Raw genomic sequence first — 19,583 nt, forward strand, 5'->3', positions numbered from 1 at the left:
AGCAGAGCATATCCTTTTTTGGCAACCTGTACACAGACAAAGGCATCAGACCAGATCCAGCCAAAATCCACGATATACAAAAAATGCCAACGCCACAAAGCAAAAATGACCTTCATCGATTCATGGGCATGCTAAACTACCTGTCACCCTACATACCAAAGTTTGCTGATAAAGCCCACAATCTGAGAGGATTGCTAAAAAGTGACTCACAATGGGTATGGGACACTGATTATCAGAAATACTTCGATGACCTAAAGAAAACAGTGACTGTTGATGCTTGCTTATGTGGCATAATGAGCTAGAAGCCCACTTGTCCGCATTATAGTAAGTTCTGTGACGTCATTAATCTGCGCCTGTATTTAGGCTTGAGCGCGTCTTCGGTGAGGTCTCGCCTGTTTGTTTGGTGCTGCACGCTGCTGTGACCGCTCCGAGCGCGTCTTCTGCGAACTCTCGCCTGTTTGTCTCGTGCCGCACGCTACTGCGATCTATTGTGTCCCACTACAAGCGTGGTTTTGGCTTCCTTTGGATGGCTGTTGTGCGGGTGTCTGCGCCCTTCAGGTACAGGTATGACAGGTTTTAATTGATTGTTGATGAAGTATAGCAGCTGGTCAAGTAGCAACTCGCCGGCGTTGTTTTTCTTTTAGTTTAAGATTCGATGTGTGAATGATGACTGCCGTGAATCATTAAAAGGATGTCCCTTTTGAGTACCTGAGCCCGTGGCTACGGTAGGTCACCATCTAACTTCTGTTAAAATATATGTGTAGATCTAGATTGACTTTTAATAATTTTTATGAATTTCAGGAGAACTACAGTTCGTGCAGTGGCACCGCTGTTTTGTTATGAGTCGTTTTTCAATGTTTGGATACTGTTGTGCTCAAATTACACCTTCATAGTCTCTGCTTACACGCACCTTGCGTTGGATCATCGGATGCTTGGCTCCCTTTAAGATTTTGAAATACCTTGTGCTTTGCAGAGTTTGTTTGGATTTTTCTTGCTTTATTTTGTTTTGTTTTTGCAGAAGGATTAATTTGTTTTTTTCTGTTTCTTTCTGTGTATAAATTGTTTTTATGTTAATATAATATTTGTACATTTTGATTTATTTCTTTTGTTTATTCATTTGAAGTGTCTTGATTTGTGTATAACATTCAGAGATTTTCTCCTTGTTTTATTGATTTTGGTTAAAGACTACTGAATTTGGTCAATTGCATTATTTATAGTTTTCTTTATTGAATTGGGCCTATTAGGTTCATCGTCGAGGCCGGTGGGGGGACGAATTCTTTTTATACACCTGCTAGCTTGCATAACCATTTTTCTTTTTTTCTTTGTGGTATGTGTGTGGTGTGGAGACTGTGTATCTTTTAGGAGCTGTGGCCCTATTTGCGTGGGGAATTGATCGTTCCTCTCCCTGTTTGGTGGTGGTGTCGCAACGACTAGGCCTTCAGAGGCTAGGGCTGGCACTGAAACGGCTGATTGGTTTGTTTTTGTCTGCAGGGACCGGAAGTGCCCAAAGTTTAGCGGTAAATCAGGAGTAGGTATTAATGAGTGGGTTGAGGAAGCACAGGCCTGTATGCGGGTCCGTTGTCTGTCCACAGCCGATAAAGCTTTTTTCCTCTTTGATCATTAAGAGGGGGAAGCTCGGGAAGAAATTAGGCATCGTCCTGATGCAGATAGGGGAGACCCTGATCAAATTATTGCAGTGACCTGTATGGTTGTTCCCTGTCGTATGTAGCATTACAAGAAGCTTTCTTCTCCCGTAGGCAACAGGAGGGGGAGACCTTGTTGGAGTTCTCCCTCGCCTTAATGGGCCTCCAGGAGAAGGTGAAGCAACAGTCGCCAGCCGCGATGCCAAATGCAGGGGTTTTGCTACGTGACCAGTTTGTTGAATTCGTTTAAATCCGGCATTGCGCCGTGAGCTTAAACAATTGGTTCGCCGTGAGCCATCCTGTAACTTTTTGCATGTGCGTAGTGAAGCGGTAAGGTGGGAAAGGGAAGGGATGTTGGGGGGTGCGAGAGCTCGAAGTCAGTCTCTTTCGTTAGCGTATGGTGTCCAATATGGAATGCAAGGGCGTTCTGGGGTAGAGGGCAGTGGCTTGGAGGCCAGATCGGAATTTGACGAGTTAAAAGAGATGTTAAAACTCCAACAGGAACAGTTGGGCCAGCTTACTCAAGGGCTTGTTCAGTTGCAGGGTTTGCCCCTGCAAAAGCCATCCCCTCGCAGGGGTCCTGTAATATGTAGACGATGTCAACGTGCTGGTCACTTCGCTAGAGAATGTGATGGTGATCGAGTTCCTTCTCGTCCTTGGCCTCCTTCCGCGATAGTACCCGTACCTGGTGGGAGGCAGCCCCGCCCCGCACAGCAGTCGGAAAACTAGGTCCCACCGGGCTGCGGAGCCACAGTCCGGTTGGGGTGTCAATGGGCTCTGTTTTGAATCGCGTCGAAAACATGCCTCGATTAATTTCGTCCTGTCCACATCTTGTTGCCATCTTTGGTGGGGTTTCGGTTCCCTGTTTGGTGGACACTGGTTCAATGGTGTCCACTATTACAGAGAGCTGTTTCCATAGAGATATTGCACCAGGAGGGCAAGAAGAGCTTAAAATGTGTCATTGGTTGCAGCTGCGTGCGGCAAATGGGCTTGAGATTCCATATATTGGTTATGTAGAGTTAGACATCGAGCTTTGTGGGAGCTTGGTGCCTGGGTGTGGGGTTCTGGTGGTCAGAGATCCTCCTGGTGGCATGGGGGACAAAGTTCCCGGTGTGCTAGGGATGAATGTCTTGCGGCGCTGTTACCAGGAGCTCTTTGGGCAACATGGCTCAGCATTGTTTAGTGTGCTTTTTGTTGCCCAGGCCCCGAGCGTTATGGTTCAGGCACTTCAGTGTTGCTGTCACGTTAATACTGAACCTGTAGAGGGTCGTGCTGGTAAGGTCAGAGTTCGTGGCGACCGGGCTTGTTGTATACCTGGTGGCACAGTGAAATTTGTCGCTGCAACATGCTCGGAGCACTATACTAATTTTCCTGTGCTTTTTGAGCCACTCGAGCAAGGGTTATCCTGCGGGGTTATTTGCGTCTCCTGCGTTAATTCAGGTTATTCGGGGTACTGCATATGTGCCCATTGTGAACGTCGGGACTGCTGATGTCATGCTTTATCCCCGTAGCCCTTTAGGAACTTTGGATCAGGTGCTTGTAGTCAGCTTGCCCCCAGATGTGGCGGAGGTTCAGTCTGCTAGCGCCACTGTCCAGACTCAGGCTTCCCAGGTAGATCCTACCATGGAGGAACAGATTAATGTTCTAGAATTGCCAGGATTATCGGGGAAGGAGGTAAGTCAAGTGAGGGCGTTGCTTCATAGATACAAGTCAGTATTTTCGGTCCATGAGGGGGATTTGGGATGCACTAGTTTGTTGGCTCACGATATTCCCCTCATGGACGATGTTCCAGTTCGGCAGCGTTATCGCCGGATACCGCCCTCTGAGTATGAGGTGGTCAAGGCTCACATTAACCAAATTGCTTGAGGCACGGGTGATTAGAGAGAGCTGTAGCCCCTACGCTTCACCGATAGTCCTGGTAAAGAAAAAGGACGGTACCCTACGCATGTGCGTAGATTATCGTCAACTAAATGCCAAAACCCGAAAAGATGCATTTCCTTTGCCTCGTATAGAGGAATCTTTAGATGCCCTGTCAGGGGCTTGCTGGTTCTCAACGATGGACTTGGCTAATGGATATAACCAAGTCCCGGTAGCTGAAGGGGACCGCCGAAGACGGCCTTTTGCACCCCATTTGGCCTATTTGAGTACAATCGTATGCCATTTGGGCTCTGCAATGCACCCAGCACCTTTCAGCGATTAATGCAACGCTTATTCGGGGACCAGCAGTGCCAGTCGTTATTACTATATCTCGATGACATTGTAGTCTTCTCGTCATCAGTGGCACAACACTTGATGCGTCTAGAGGTTGTTTTGCATCGGTTGGAGACTGAGGGGTTAAAGGCTAGGCTAGGGAAGTGTTCCTTTTTCCAGAAGGAAGTGAAATATTTGGGACACATAATTTCGGCTGAGGGAGTGTCCACAGACCCCAGTAAAGTTGATTCTGTGGCCCAGTGGCGCCGCCCAGAGACGGTCAAGGACTTGCGTTCATTTTTGGGTTTCTCAAGTTATTATCGTCGTTTTGTGGAGGGGATTGCCCAATTGGCCGCTCTCTTACATCGGTTAGTGGCAGAATTTGCGGGGTCTAAATCCAGGAAGCATACAGTCGAATGCTTTGGGATGGCATGGACCGAGCAGTGTCAACAAAGTTTTGATGGTTTGAGAAGTAGGCTTACGTCATCTCCAGTCCTGGCCTATGCTGATTTCTCCCGAGCTTTTGTTCTAGAGGTAGATGCCAGCCATAGAGGACTGGGAGCAGTGCTCTCCCAGGAGCAAGGGGGGAAGGTGCGACCCATCGCTTATGCGAGTCGTAGTCTACGGCCCAATGAGCGCAACATGTCAAATTATAGCTCCATGAAGCTGGAGTTTGTTGCGCTCAAGTGGGCGATGACTGAGAAATTCAGGGAGTATTTGTTGGGAAAGAAATGTGTAGTTTACACTGATAACAACCCCCTGAGTCACCTGAATACTGCAAGGCTTGGTGCTACCGAGCAGCGGTGGGCCGCACAGCTTGCCTCATTTGACTTTGAGGTAAAGTATAGGTCCGGCCGAAGTAATCGTAATGCTGACGCTCTTTCAAGACAGGGTCCCTCGGGTTGTCATGGGTTGGATCATTCGCTTCCTGGGACTGGTGTGCCGGAGGAGATACTGTGTTCTGTAAGGCAGGAAGAAGTAGGCCCCCATGTTCTTCAGGCAGCTATGTCCGCTCTGCCGAGCTATTCCACCGAAGATTTTTAGAGCCCTGCAGCGTACGGACAGAGTCCTTGGTGAGGTATTGGAGTTTTGGGATAGTAAGACCTTTCCCGAGGGGGAGGAGCGCAGAGGGTTCTCCAAGGCTACACTAGTCTTACTCCGCCAGTGGAATAGATTGGTAGATCGGGAAGCTGTAATGTACCGGCGTGTTTCCGCTCTGATGGAGGAGAAGAGGTCCTTCAGATCCTTCTCCCTGGTTCTCTGCGGAGTGAAGTATTGACCCTTTTGCATCAGGAACATGGACATCAGGGGATAGAGCGCACTCTCGAACTGGTGAGGCAGCGTTGTTATTGGCCAGGTATGGCAGCAGAGGTGGCCCAGTGGTGTCGAGATTGTGAGCGGTGTCAGGTCGCTAAAGATACGCAACCAGCTGCTCGTAGTCATATGGGCCATCTGTTGGCATCTCGGCCTAATGAGATTCTAGCAATTGATTTCACTGTTCTGGAGCCATCTCAGACAGGGATAGAGAATGTTTTGGTAATGACCAATGTGTTTACTAAATATACATTAGCTGTCCCAACTCGAGACCAGCGTGCTGAAACTGTGGCTGGGGTGTTAGTGGGTGAATGGTTTTATAAGTTGGGAGTCCCTGGTCGGATTGATTCCGACCAGGGGCGCAACTTTGAGTCCATCCTGGTGCGGCAGTTATGTAGTTTGTATAACATCAAGAAGTCTCGCACGACGCCTTACCATCCTGCGGGTAATGGCCAGTGCGAGCGATTTAACCGCACTTTGCATAATCTGTTGCGCACCCTTTCTCCCTCTAGGAAGAGGGATTGGGCGTCTTGCCTCCCGCAAGTGGTGTATTATTACAACACCACTCCCCACCAGACTACCGGTGAGTCCCCATATTTCCTTATGTTTGGGCAGGAGCCACGGCTTCCGGTGGATTTCCTGCTTGGAGGGGTTCAGGACGTTGCTCCTGGGGATGTGCACGAATGGGTTGTAGAACATCAAGCAAGGCTGCAGGCTGCTTTCGAGGGGGCCAGTACACGGTTGAAGCTTGCGGCAGACCATCGAAAGATGAACCATGACCAGCAGGTTCGGGATGTCCCATTGGCTGTTGGTCAGCTGGTATATTTAAAAGAGTGTGGTAGACGAGGACGCCATAAAATCAAGGATTTGTGGAGTCCTGTAGTCTATAATGTAGTGAAAGCACCGGGTGATAATGGTGCTGTGTACTCCATTGCACCACGGGGAGAACCCGATCAGGTTAGACATGTCCATCGTTCCCTTTTGAAGGGACGAAGTCAGGAGGTAACTTCGGAGCTACGTCCTAGTGATGGGTCTTTAACTCTGTTGGGAACAGTGCATGAGGAAGGGGTAAATGAGGTGGATTGCTGGCATGTGGTTCCAGGGGAGCAGCAGGAAGTAGTTCTGCCAGCCTTGGACAATCATGTTTTGGTGGAGTCATCCACTACTGATGCGATGCCATTAGTGACCCCAAGTGAGCCTGACTCTGTAGAAGTAGGGGGTGGCAGTTTGGTTTCCATCTGGCCAGGGGTCGTACACACTCCTGAGCCAGAGAATGGTCAGGTGAGGCCAAGGCGAACTACTGCAGGACAGCACTCTAATCCTCATCATCTTCCTAGGGCATTAGGAGGTTCTGGGTCTGCTGTTCGTTCAGCCGTTTCTAGTTCAGTTTCGGTCTTCTTTAGACCCTGGAGTTGAGTCCATCGTCGGGGCGACGATGCAAAAGGGTGGGGTAGATTGTTACATAATGAGCTAGAAGCCCACTTGTCCGCATTATAGTAAGTTCTGTGACGTCATTAATCTGCGCCTGTATTTAGGCTTGAGCGCGTCTTCGGTGAGGTCTCGCCTGTTTGTTTGGTGCTGCACGCTGCTGTGACCGCTCCGTGCGCGTCTTCTGCGAACTCTCGCCTGTTTGTCTCGTGCCGCACGCTACTGCGACCTATTGTGTCCCACTACAAGCGTGGTTTTGGCTTCCTTTGGATGGCTGTTGTGCGGGTGTCTGCGCCCTTCAGGTACGGGTATGACAGGTGTTAATTGATTGTTGATGAAGTATAGCAGCTGGTCAAGTAGCAACTCGCCGGCGTTGTTTTTCTTTTAGTTTAAGATTCGATGTGTGAATGATGACTGCCGTGAATCATTGGGCGGGTTGGTTCACGGGAATGGTGGTGTTTCATTAGTTATTAGTGTTTTTGTTGCTGTGATTAATAATTGCTCAGACTTGCAGAAGAAAATATTTGACACATGGCACTGACAATTCAACCAAATACAAAGTGGTAAGACTTTATATTACGACCTGCAAAGAACTTCGTAAGTAAACCGAAATTACGGTGTACGTTTCTGTAATTATAGTGTACTTCCGTGTAGGTATAAGGGAACAATATGTTAAGTTTTGGGTAATAAAGGGGTACAACCAGATATACAAGCAAATTATTTATAATGTAATTATTTTAAAAATAACAGGTACCTATTCTGTTAGTATATTCCAGGCAAAAATTGTACGTCTCTTGTAAGTATATAAAAGTTTTTATCACATTTCTGGCAAAATATGTTCTTGTGCAATGTAGTTACAGGGTAATTTTGACATCTGTGGGTTGTAAATTAAACGTATATATATATATATATATATATATATATATATATATATATATGGCTGTATGTAAGCACAGTATGATAAAAATTGAATTTACTACTTAACGTTAAGCCAAAAATAATTTGTTTCTGCTATGATTTTAATTTAGAAGGTACCATGTAGTACTTAGTACTTACCTTATCACATTGTATTGTAATGACACTTAAATGCCAGGGCAAATGTACTGTGTAATTAAAACGTTTATTGTTATTTATACACTTTGTACAGTGTGATTTCAAGATTATTTCTGTTCTGTTTACAGTTTGTACAGTGTTAATGTCATTTCAACATTTGTGATTGTTTATTGTTAAACTTGTTTTAATAAATGTTTTTGGTTTAATTGTGCTACTGTTCGTTTACAAGTACTAATTTAGAAATTTGTTGATAATACTAATAGTGAAGCTAGGTTTGTCTGTTTCAGCATACTGGTTTAATGTTGTATTTACCATGTAACTACACAGAACAAGGGGGTAACAAGCACCACTTTAATTTACAGCCCGCAGGAGTTACACTTACCCTGTAAATACACAGTTGAAACGGGTAACAAACACTACTTACTATGTAACAATACGAAACAACACTATTTGCACAGTAATTACAGAGAAAGGTACTCTTATTAAGAAAACAAAACAAAAAAACGTTTTAATTACACAGTATATTTGCCCTGACATTTAAGTGTCATTGCAATACAAGGTAAGTAAGTACTACATGGTACGTTCTAAGTTAAAATCAGCCTACATACAGCCATATATATACAGTATATATATACAGTATATATATATATATATATATATATATATATATATATCACACGTTTAATTTACAACCCACAGATGTGAAAATTACCCTGTAACTACATTGCACAAGAACATATTTTGCCAGAAATGTGATAAAAACTTTTATATACAACAGACGTACAATTTTTGTCTGGAATATATTAACAGAATAGGTAGGCTACCTGTTAGTTTTAAAATAATTACATTATAAATAATTTGCTTGTATATCTGGTTTATTACCCAATTTATTACCCAAAACTTAACATATTGTTCCCTTATACCTACACTTCCTCTTCCACCTGCAGCGTCTCCTCCCCTGTCTCCTCCTCTAATGGGCCTCCCCTTTTCACCACCTTCTCTGGGCCAGCATCCTCTAACCTGGCCTTTTTAGGGGGCTTCTCAGGGCGAATGAGAGGATGCTTTTTACCTGACATTTTTGAAAGACAGATGCAATGATTAATGCATCCATGGCCAGGATATAATTATAAAATATGACATTATTTTAAAAGTGACCTATAACATAGACTATGCAATACACTTATTATTTTATTGCTAATAAAATTATTAAGCCTATTTGGAGAGAGAGATGTTTATAATGTGACAATATGTCAGTCATCGTGTGATAACAAAATATGACAGGCCTATACTACTTGTTCTGAGCAGGTGTTGTCAGTGAACAGGCTGTAAAACTGTTGGCTAAGTTACAGACACTCATGAAAAACTGATGCTAATTATCTGGGAAACATTCTCTAACAGCAGTCAAGTTGTCATTGTTTGTGTCAAACAAGTTATGATTTTTTTGTAACATTAAACCCCTTAACTGTCATGATCCCGTATACGGGATATCTAACTTTACTTCGCTATATTACAATTAAATCCTAATCTAATTATGACAAACTATATATCGTTGGAAAGGTCTAAGACTCCTAAATAGATATTTTGGCGCTGTTTTTTTTCTGACAAATTATGTTTGAACAGTAATATATGAATTTATGACAAGAGTGCGCCTCAAAAAATCGACGTCATTACAGGAGTTTCGGACCTTTGTCACAAAAAGTCGACGCACACACTTTTAATAATTGAAACTTTGGTTTTTAATGGTAAAAGTTCATAATAAAACATAGTCTAGTATTTGTCAGTAAAAAAATTTGTCAATTTTTTTATTATTATTATATTACATATTTTAGTAGCTATCATAAATTAGGTATCATTTGAAAGCTTACGAACTCAGAATTCATCCTGTGAAAACCGTTTTGAAATTGGACGTTGCGTTACCATAGAAACTGTATTTTTTTATTAGGCCCCTCCCCTTTTGGGCATCATCTTTCATAATTTATTATCAAAACCTTTTCTAATATTGACAAAACACATATTGTCAGAAAGGTCTGAGTCTCAAGGTTCCATATTTAGTGACAGAAGTGATATTTGGATAGAAATGTATGAATTTGTTACAGCAGATTGCATACAATTAAATTCAATGGAATGCAATGGCACCCGGTGGCTATTTTTGGTACTACGCCTAAACAAAATCTCATGGGAACTTCAATTTTTGTGATATCAACTTGAAATTTGGAACACAACTTGGTTAGATATATAGCTTTCATTTTATAGTAATTTTATTGTATAAGTATATTTTATTAACTGTAAATTATAACTTCCATAACTTTTTCATACTTTCATTTATTGAAGTGCTTTCACTTCAGTAATAATCTGCTGATTGTTTTCTTTAAAACAAGACCAAACTTAGGTCTGTATTCCAAAGCATTCTTGAATTACAACTATTTAAGTTTGTATAGTGCATTTTAATGTCAATTATCAAAAGGGGAGTGACAGCTAAGAACAGGAGATCATGACTTTTCTTGAATCTTACCCAGATACTATAGTGCTATTTTTTGATTGGCTATTGTGTAACCCCTTCCTTTTTTTTTGATTGGTTGATAAGTACTCCAGGGGAGACGCGCTTGATTCCTGCCGGTGAGAGCATAGACATCATGTGATGTCTATGGGTGAGAGCGGCCAGAGAAATTTTGGGCGCTGCGGCATATTAAATATACATAGTTTTTCTGCGTGAGAAATACAAAGTGTGGCGGGAGTGCGAGACAATAGATCGAAATGAGTGACTGTAAAGCTCAATGCGTGACACTTGAGAGATCATTTTTGAACATCGCGTGACTAGAACTGGATTCTATTGGCTCTGACGGTTCCAGACAATTAACACCCGCTTGCGCATGCGCGAAGTGGGTCTGTGTCGTCATCGTCAGGTTAGCAGATTCTGGACTGGATTTGGGGTAACAGCTCAAACGGTAAGAAAAGTTTGAAGTCACATTTTATAACTAGAAAATTCCTAAATACATTTTGAGTGTGCCTGACTGTGGCCCATATATTAATACGCATTGTGTTCATTAATATTGTGTGTATGGGCAGACTAGTTTAACCGCGAACCGCCGTTGTGTGTGTGTAAGCTTACCATAGACTGTAAGGGTGTGTACGTGCAGACTAGTTTAACCGCGAACCGCCGTTGTGTTCTAGCTTAACCACCAACCGCTGGTGTGTGTGTGTACGTACGGGCAGACTAACGTTAGTTTAACCGAGAACCGCCGTTGTGTAGCTAACTGTTAGTGCTTCTAGCTTAACCACCAACCGCCGGTGTGCGTGCGTGTGTGTGTGTAATGTTACGTACGTGCGTGTACGTGCAGACTAGTTTAACCGCGAACCGCCGTTGTGTAGTAGCTTAACCACCAACACTGTGTGTGTGTGTGTACGTGTAGACTAGTTTAACCACCAACCGCCGTTGTGTAGTAGCTTAACCACCAACACTGTGTGTGTGTGTGCGTGTACGTGTAGATTAGTTTAACCACCAACCGCTGTTGTGTATGAGGTGTGGTTTGTGCACTTATTTTCAGTAGTATGTTCCTGCACAACCGGAGGCTGCAGTTTCAGGGTAGGGTTGCACCAGCCGTTCGTAAGTTCTTTCTTAAATTGGAACTTAAAGTCCACACTAGAGGCTTAGTAACTACTAGCTAGTTTGTAACTAACACTGTACTATATTCCGTTGCACCATTTGTTCGTAAGGCAGAACGTAGCGAGTAGGTCGTAAGCTCTCCATAAAGTAATGCGTAGTCGCATATTATGACGTTTAGCCTCGATGAACCAGTAGCAGCCTTCAAATACGTGAGCAGAAGTTGTTGAATTGCCGTGAATTTCAGTTTATCCTTCATTCTAACAGCTTTTACCTCAGGTTACTAACGTTAAAAATAAGTTTCCATTAAATACGATACTTGATCATAACTTAAGTGTTTTTATATGTAAATAACATTCAGAAACTCTATTTGAAATGAAATAAGCATCAATAAATAAATATTGATACAGAAAAACATAAGATATTAGTACGTTTATGGATTATGACTGATATTTGACATGCACAACATGGACTGATGCACACAGCGGCGCTGTTTAGGACGGGTTGGTGTTAAAGAGCCGCTAACAAAGTTATCTTTTCACATAATGTTCTCTCTCTTAAAATGTAAGCGAGTGTAAATGTCAGCATTATCATATATGTCTAAAGAATTTAAGTCTGTCAGGTAAAAGAAGAGCTTATTGATGCAGTTTAGTCTGTCTGATATTTTATTCCAACCGTTACTCCTTATCGGAGGCTGCCGTAAATATTTAGTTGGAACGTAGAGTTAAGTTTAAACTAAGTTTAATGGTGCAACGTAAAAATATTTAGTAGTTCGTGAGTTGTAACTTAGTTCCCATTTACATCAAAACTAGGCTAAGTTGTAACTTACGCACAGCTGGTGCAACCGGCCCCAGGACCACAGTTTTAGGACCACAGTTTCAGGACCCTAGTTTTTTGTGACAGCGCCACATACCGAACTGGATGATATAGCAGTGGCAGCGGTTTCAGGACCGCAGTTCTAGGATCCAGGTGGTTTAGTTTGTACATATCAAGATCCACCTATTATCTTAAGTTCTGTTAGAAAAAAAAAAATATATATATATTAACAAAGAAGATTATGGAATAGAAAAGCTCCTACAGCAGGTGGATTAGAGCAAGTAGCATCAAGCTACATGACACAATTTAAAATATTAATATTACACTTTTACTTAAAGCTCACTTTAAACCACCATCGAGTATTTGTATCATATTCCGGTCGCGGTTTAAATGGTTTTAAGTTAAAAAAAAAGATGTTGAAATATGTTATATAGCATTTTATATGCAGCTAATGGCTACACCTTGCTTAGCAATACTGTAAACATTCTTTATTCATATGAAAATATCGAAAATCACACACAAACAACATATACTCGAAATCGTGCATTTATTAGCTTCTTGTTTCAGTTGAAGAGATGTGTCTTAGCTTTGTTATCACGGAGGTCAGAATGAGGAAGTGTACACAGCAGCGCGTCATGCAGAAGGGCAGGATTATTGTCACGTTCAACCACGTGAGATGATTGACAGCTCTATAACGAATAAGAGAGCGCAGAGAACTGACGCAAATCAGGAAGAGGAGAGATAGAACCATAGGCATATCTCACTGTGTTCGCTGTTTGAGCTTCAGATCGCATAATTTAGTGGAACATGAAAATCATTATGCCCTGTATACAATTCGCTCCAGAGACACTCCACCGGCTTTGTGCTCCTCTGCTGCTCGTCCAGCAGTGGGATACTTGTCACTGATGTTTAGGAGTTTTTTTGAAAACTGAAGTTCTTTAATACAAAGGGCGTCATTAAAGAATATCTCAACAAACATATCTTGACAAAGCGCGTCCGTCTGTCATTCACGCTCCGCACAGTTCGATTTCTCTGTTGGTCGAACGTGGAACATTGACACACTTTCCATCCACAAACTTTAAAAATAAGGTTGAGATTTCACATTCTTCTTGCTTCTCTTTTCCAGAGATTTGAAAGAACACGACCTGAAAGTCTCCTTCAACGGTGAGTAGTCCCCATACCTAACCCAACAAATCTATTTCAGGGGAGCTTTTTTTGAACAAAGATCTACTTTTAGATTTATCAGTGTGCCGAGATTTACCAGTCCAAACAGAAAGCCAGTCGCTACTCACAGCGCATCTGCAAATTTAGTATGCACAAAACAAACAGAAAAGTAGCTCTAATCTAGGCTTGCTACGGCATTCGGTGTTACCGGTGTTACACGTTGTTCATTTGCAACACCGTTTTCATCACCTGCCCACCGCAACACAGCAAAAAAAAAAAAACATTTAAAATATTTAACGCAATTACGCAGTATCCATTTTTTTCTGTCACCCGTTGACTAGCGTTGTATGATCACGCTCTTATTAATGTGAATGCTTTTAAGCGCGACAAGCGCGCGCAACCCACAGAAAAGACGCGCGTCCGTATCGAGTTCTCTTTCGGGCTTGAACAAACCATAACACACACAAATTATGCCAAAATGTCCGTTTTGTCGAGTGTCCTCATAAGAGCCCTTGTGCATCCTTATGGACATTTTTGTCCTTTTCAGTTTTTGTTTTTTTTATCACTTCGCCTGTGTTAATTCTAACTGCGTAAACTTTGGCACAGGTGTGTATTTTTATTGGAATTTTATTATTTTACCGCCATTTTCTTAAAAAAATCTTTTTTGCACTAGCTACACAAAATACTCCCACTCAGCGCCTTTTGGACAAAAATGGCCCCATTGAAACCCATTAAAACTGCCATTTTTAATCCCAGGTCCTTTTAACTATAAAATGATGCAATCTTTAAGAGGCTTTCATTTTGTTGGCAAGGCTTCAAAATTTAAATTTCTACAATTTTTTACCAGATGGTGCCATTTTTCCAGGTTTGGCCTATAAAACAAATATCGCTTTATTCCTGTTTTCTGCTTCGGTATATTATAGAGCCAATTGGATAAATTGTGCAACGATAATTGTGTGGGTGTGTTGGTATGGATGTCAGAGTGTGGTTTGTATGTGTGTAAAAAAAAAAAAGTGTCTGTATATTTGTGTGTGTGCTTGTAATATTTGAGAGAGAAAAACTCAATTGCAAATCTAAAATCCAATTATTGTGTGCACCAGTGGAGTTCTGCTGCACCCAATGGGGAAAATCTGTTACTGCGCCCAAACAAAATCTTACCGAAAGCTCATTTTTTGAGATATCATCCTCAAATTTGCAACACAACTTGTATAGATTTATGGCTTTGAATTTATATCAGTTTTAGAGTTCAACATGTTTCATAAAATATATATTTTATATAAAATAACGATAATAATGTTCATAAATAATTTTCATAAACTTAAACCCCTATACAAAATTTTTGGTTTCACTTTTTTCACTTGTTTAACTTTAGCTAATAATCTGCCAAGGGTCCTCTTTAAAATGAGACCAAACTTAAGTCTGTGCTCCCAAGCCTAACATTTTTATGACAGTTTTTTGACATGGACATTTTTGTCCACTTTGTAGCTGTGTAACTTTTTTTTTTTGTTATTGCTAACTGCATGAATTTTGGCACAGGTGTGTATTTTTATTGTAATTTTACTATTTCACCCCCATTTCCTTTGAAAAATCTTTTTTGCACTATGTTCACAAAATACTTCCCTCTCAGCGCCTTTTGGACAAAAATGTCCCCATTGAAACCCATTAAAACTGCTATTTTTCATCTCAGGGCCATTCAACTATAAAATGTTGCAATATTTGTTAAGAGGCTTTCATTCTGTTGGCAAGGCTTCAAATTTTTAATTTTTAATATTTTTTATCAGATGGTGCCTTTTTTTTTAGGTTTGGCCTATAAAACAAATATCGCTTTATTCCTGTTTTCTGCTTCGGCATATTATAGAGCCAATTGGATAAATTATGCAACGAAATTTGTGTGGGTGTGTTGGTATGGATGTCAGAGTGTGATTAGTATGTGTGTTATAAAAAAATATGTGTGTGTGTGCATGTGTGTGTTTGTAATATTGAGAGAGAAAAACTGCAAATAACAAATGCAATCACTGTGTGCACCAGTGGAGTTTTGCTGGCACCCAATGGGGAAAATCTGTTACTGCGCACAAACAAACTCTTACCGAAAGCTCATTTTTTGAGATATCATCCTCAAATTTGGAACATACCTTATTTAGATTTATGGCTTTGATTTTCTTGCCGTTTTAGAGTTCAACTTTATTTATAAAATATATATTTTATATAAAATAATTTTCATAAATAATTTTCATAAACTTATACCTATATAACTTTTTTGGAGATTTACTTATTATAATTTTTTTACTTCAGCAATAATCTGCCACGGGTCTTCTTTAAAATGATACCAAACTTAAGTCTGTGCTCCCAAGCTTCATATTTTTATGACAGTTTTTTGACACGGACATTTTTGTCCTCTATGTACAACTTTTTTTAATTGATGCACAAGGGTATTAAATGATTTAAATAAAGTCTTAAATAAATGGAGAGATTTGTGAGAAAATGGGACGCGTGTCAGATCGCGTCTCTGTCAGTGCAGCGGCTGGTCTTAAAGTGTCATTAATGTTAATCAAAGAACAAAGGTAAGAGAGTAAATTACTCACTCAGACCTGGAGTGACCTGGTTAACTTCATTTTATACGTGCAACTCACGTAGCCTATAAGGACAGAGACAACACACTGACAGACAGGACCGAGCAGGTAATATTTAGTATGAAACAAAGTCTCAACTTTCAGATTTGGTCAGTCAAAGAAAATGAAACAATAAATAGGCCTACCGTTTTGTGGCTATAATGTGTCGTGACGTGAGAGATTGCCTCAGTTAAAGCCAAATTCAAATCCACCGACGTTAATCTACTGACTATCCTGACTGCTTTGTCGGACAAAAATGGTGGATTTTGATTTGTCAGATCGTATCAAACTCCATGCGAAGGATGAATTGACGCTAATTTAAAAGTGAAAGTGAAGTGCACACTGCTGCACCAGCTTTTTATAAGCGATGTGTAAAAAATTAGTTTCGTTTTCAAATTAGCGACAATTCAGCGCACAATAACAAAACAGTGTTGCTCCCCACGACCACCATTATGCAAGCCCGTGCAAACACGCGCATTTTACGTTTGGCTTTAAAGTAGCGATTTAAAAGCCCCCGCCGGTGACACCGGTATTACCGGTGTTGTCACACGTCGATTAACCGGTGGGAAAATATCCTCACCGTCACATCCCTACTCTAATCCATATATAATAAATCTGTTGTGAATCAGAAGGCAGAGACAGATCCATTTGCAACAATTTATTAAACAGAAACTCCAGGCAAAGGTCAATATCTGCATAGACAGTTTCAGGGATCAAACAGAGGTGAGTCGAGAACCAGGCTGGAGGTCAGAGGCAGGAATCCAGAAACATGCTTTGGGTCACTAGGCAGGCAGCAGAACAATCAGAATCCAGAAACAGGCTTTGGGTCACTAGGCAGGCACCAGAACAATCAGAATCCAGAAACAGGCTTTGGGTCACTAGGCAGGCACCAGAAGAATCAGAATCCAGAAACAGGCTTTGGGTCACTAGGCAGGCAGCAGAACAATCAGAATCCAGAAACAGGCTTTGGGTCACTAGGCAGGCAGCAGAACAATCAGAATCCAGAAACAGGCTTTGGGTCACTAGGCAGGCACCAGAACAATCAGAATCCAGAAACAGGCTTTGGGTCACTAGGCAGGCAGCAGAACAATCAGAATCCAGAAACATGCTTTGGGTCACTAGGCAGGCAGCAGAACAATCAGAATCCAGAAACAGGCTTTGGGTCACTAGGCAGGCAGCAGAACAATCAGAATCCAGAAACAGGCTTTGGGTCACTAGGCAGGCAGCAGAACAATCAGAATCCAGAAACAGGCTTTGGGTCACTAGGCAGGCACCAGAACAGTCAGAATCCAGAAACAGGCTTCGGGTCACTAGGCAGGCACCAGAAGAATCAGAATCCAGAAACAGGCTTTGGGTCACTAGGCAGGCAGCAGAACAATCAGAATCCAGAAACAGGCTTTGGGTCACTAGGCAGGCAGCAGAACAATCAGAATCCAGAAACAGGCTTTGGGTCACTAGGCAGGCAGCAGAACAATCAAACTCCAGAAACAGGCTTTGGGTCACTAGGCAGGCACCAGAACAATCAGAATCCAGAAACAGGCTTTGGGTCACTAGGCAGGCACCAGAAGAATCAGAATCCAGAAACAGGCTTTGGGTCACTAGGCAGGCAGCAGAACAATCAGAATCCAGAAACAGGCTTTGGGTCACTAGGCAGGCAGCAGAACAATCAGAATCCAGAAACAGGCTAGGGTCAATTGGTAGTCTGCAGACAATCAGAGAGATTAGAGATAGCAAGGGTTAGAGACACAGGCAGGCAAGGAGAACCAGAAACGCTCAGACATGCATAATAACAAAAAACATATACTAAAGTTATTTCTCTACCTTAGTGGGACCTCTGGCACTGGGAGGAGGCAGTTAGTTTCTCGTAGTCAGGGCAGTAAGAGCTGGTTGCAAGCCTTAAGCAGGCCAGAAGGTGGTCATCAGTCATTGTAGATCTGTACTTTGACTTGATGATTTTCATGTGAGAGAAAGTACACTCACACAAGTAGGTTGACCCGAAAAGTGCTGTCAAGTTGAAAGCACATTTTCTGAGGTTGTGATACTTTTGTTCAGTCAGTAAGTTCCAGAACTCTCCATTCATGTCAGATGTTGCCCTGGATTTGATCTCAATGTCATTTTGCAGTGTGAAAATCTCATTCTCAACAGCACTGTTATCTAAGTGGAACAGTAATACAATTTTGGAGGCAATACAATCCCAGTGTTTCCCCTAGAAATTTTTCCAGCAGCGGTGCTGTTACGTGCCCGAGGTTGTTACCAAGCCGCGCGTGGTGGGGTCCGGGGGCATGCACCCTGGAAGATTTTTTTTTTTTAAAAACCCTTAAACCATGACTTCTGGCAAGTTTTGTGGATAGAAATGGACATTTTAAGAAAAACAAATGTGACATACCATCAACTGATTCAAGGCATGATTATTGCAGCACGTACCTTGAACTGCAGTCACAAACAGAAACCTTAATTTTATAATTTTAGACAGGATTATTCATGTTTTTCTTTTGTGTTCATTTTCAGCTTGGTAGAAATTGTTTAGGGGAAAAATGAAACCGCACAACCCAGAAATAGATTATTTACAATTTATTGAAAATTTTATGTTAATGGGAAAGGCCACACCCAATCTGTGAGCACTTAATTTTTCTGGGCTTTTCATAGAAGATCTCTAAGGCTCTTTGGTAATTGAATGATTGTGGGGGTATTTTTTGATTCTTATGCTCATCTAGCCTGCATATATTTAATTAAAAAACAGAAAAAACAGTAGCCTAATATTGTGAAATATTATTACATGATGTTCTTTTTAACTTTTTATTAATCAAAGAATCTTTGAAAAAAAAGAAAAGAGCATCACATTTCATATTAGAATGATTTCTGAAGGACACCAACAAGTTTAGTAGACTCATCTGAAAAATTAAATATGATTTAACGTTAACTATCAGGACTATGAGCAGTAGGTGATACTTCCTCGTCCTCATGGAGAGCGCAGTTCGTACCGCTTTCTCCTTTCCACAAGCGCTTGCTCTCCCTTGGCGTCTGTCGTTGCTATGCAACCATGAACAGAGGCGCGCTTGGGAAAAAGAGCTAGCCGGCCGCATTTGAAATAATGAATTTGCACGCGCAAAAAACGCGCTATGTGAATGGTCCCTTATGGCAACGTGACATTAGCCTAATCGAAAATATTTCCATATGTGGCTCTTTCCTCCTTGTTTACAAGTGGATTCAGAGCCACCGCATGCAGCGCCGCAGGTCGCCATGTCTCAGTGTTATTAGGTGTGTACGTGAATGAAGAGAATGTCGTGATATTACTGATCATGGAAAGATTTTACAGCGGCGCTGAAAATCCAGCGGCTGCGCCGCTGCTGAATACATTGTAGGGGAAACACTGAATCCACATCAATACTTGGGACCAAATGGAAAACACAGATAGCTGGCAACAGGCTCGATGGATCCAAAATCTGTAAAGCGCCTCTCAAATTCTAACAAGATGCTCTGAACTTGCTCCTCAAAACGTGCACTGTCAAGCTGCACAAAGTCTTTGCCCTGACGCTGAAGTTCTGCCTGCATGTGAGGAAAGTTCCGTAGGTCATAGTGTTGCAGCCTATTTGAAAGCAGTTGTAGCTTGCTTTTAAATGTGTTTACTGCACTGATCATGTTGATTACATGTTTGTCTTTACCCTGCAGCTCTAAATTAAAATCATTCAGCAGGTCAGTGAGATCTGTCAGGATCGCTAAATCCAATAGCCACTGGTAGTCCTCTAGCTAGGCATATTCTGCATG

The 19,583-nt window shown here is 41.9% G+C and overlaps 2 protein-coding genes and 1 long non-coding RNA gene across 3 annotated transcripts in view; 1 reads left to right on the forward strand and 2 right to left on the reverse strand.

Annotated features, from left to right (window-relative positions):
• Nucleotides 1-19,583, reverse strand: part of LOC143711279 (uncharacterized) — a 549,769-nt gene that overhangs the window by 340,964 nt on the left and 189,222 nt on the right. The gene's annotated exons all lie outside the window — the stretch shown is intronic.
• LOC143712048 (uncharacterized) overlaps nt 1-19,583 on the reverse strand; it is a 383,255-nt gene that overhangs the window by 340,318 nt on the left and 23,354 nt on the right. The gene's annotated exons all lie outside the window — the stretch shown is intronic.
• On the forward strand, nt 311-1,002 carry LOC143712013 (uncharacterized). Its single transcript, XR_013194958.1, has 3 exons — nt 311-558; nt 645-725; nt 802-1,002. It is a non-coding gene; the product is annotated as an uncharacterized LOC143712013 (long non-coding RNA).

This window comes from Siphateles boraxobius, unplaced genomic scaffold (assembly GCF_051911475.1).
Source record: "Siphateles boraxobius isolate OS27281-9 unplaced genomic scaffold, OSU_SipBor_1 5, whole genome shotgun sequence".
Taxonomy (NCBI): Eukaryota; Metazoa; Chordata; class Actinopteri; order Cypriniformes; family Leuciscidae; genus Siphateles; species Siphateles boraxobius.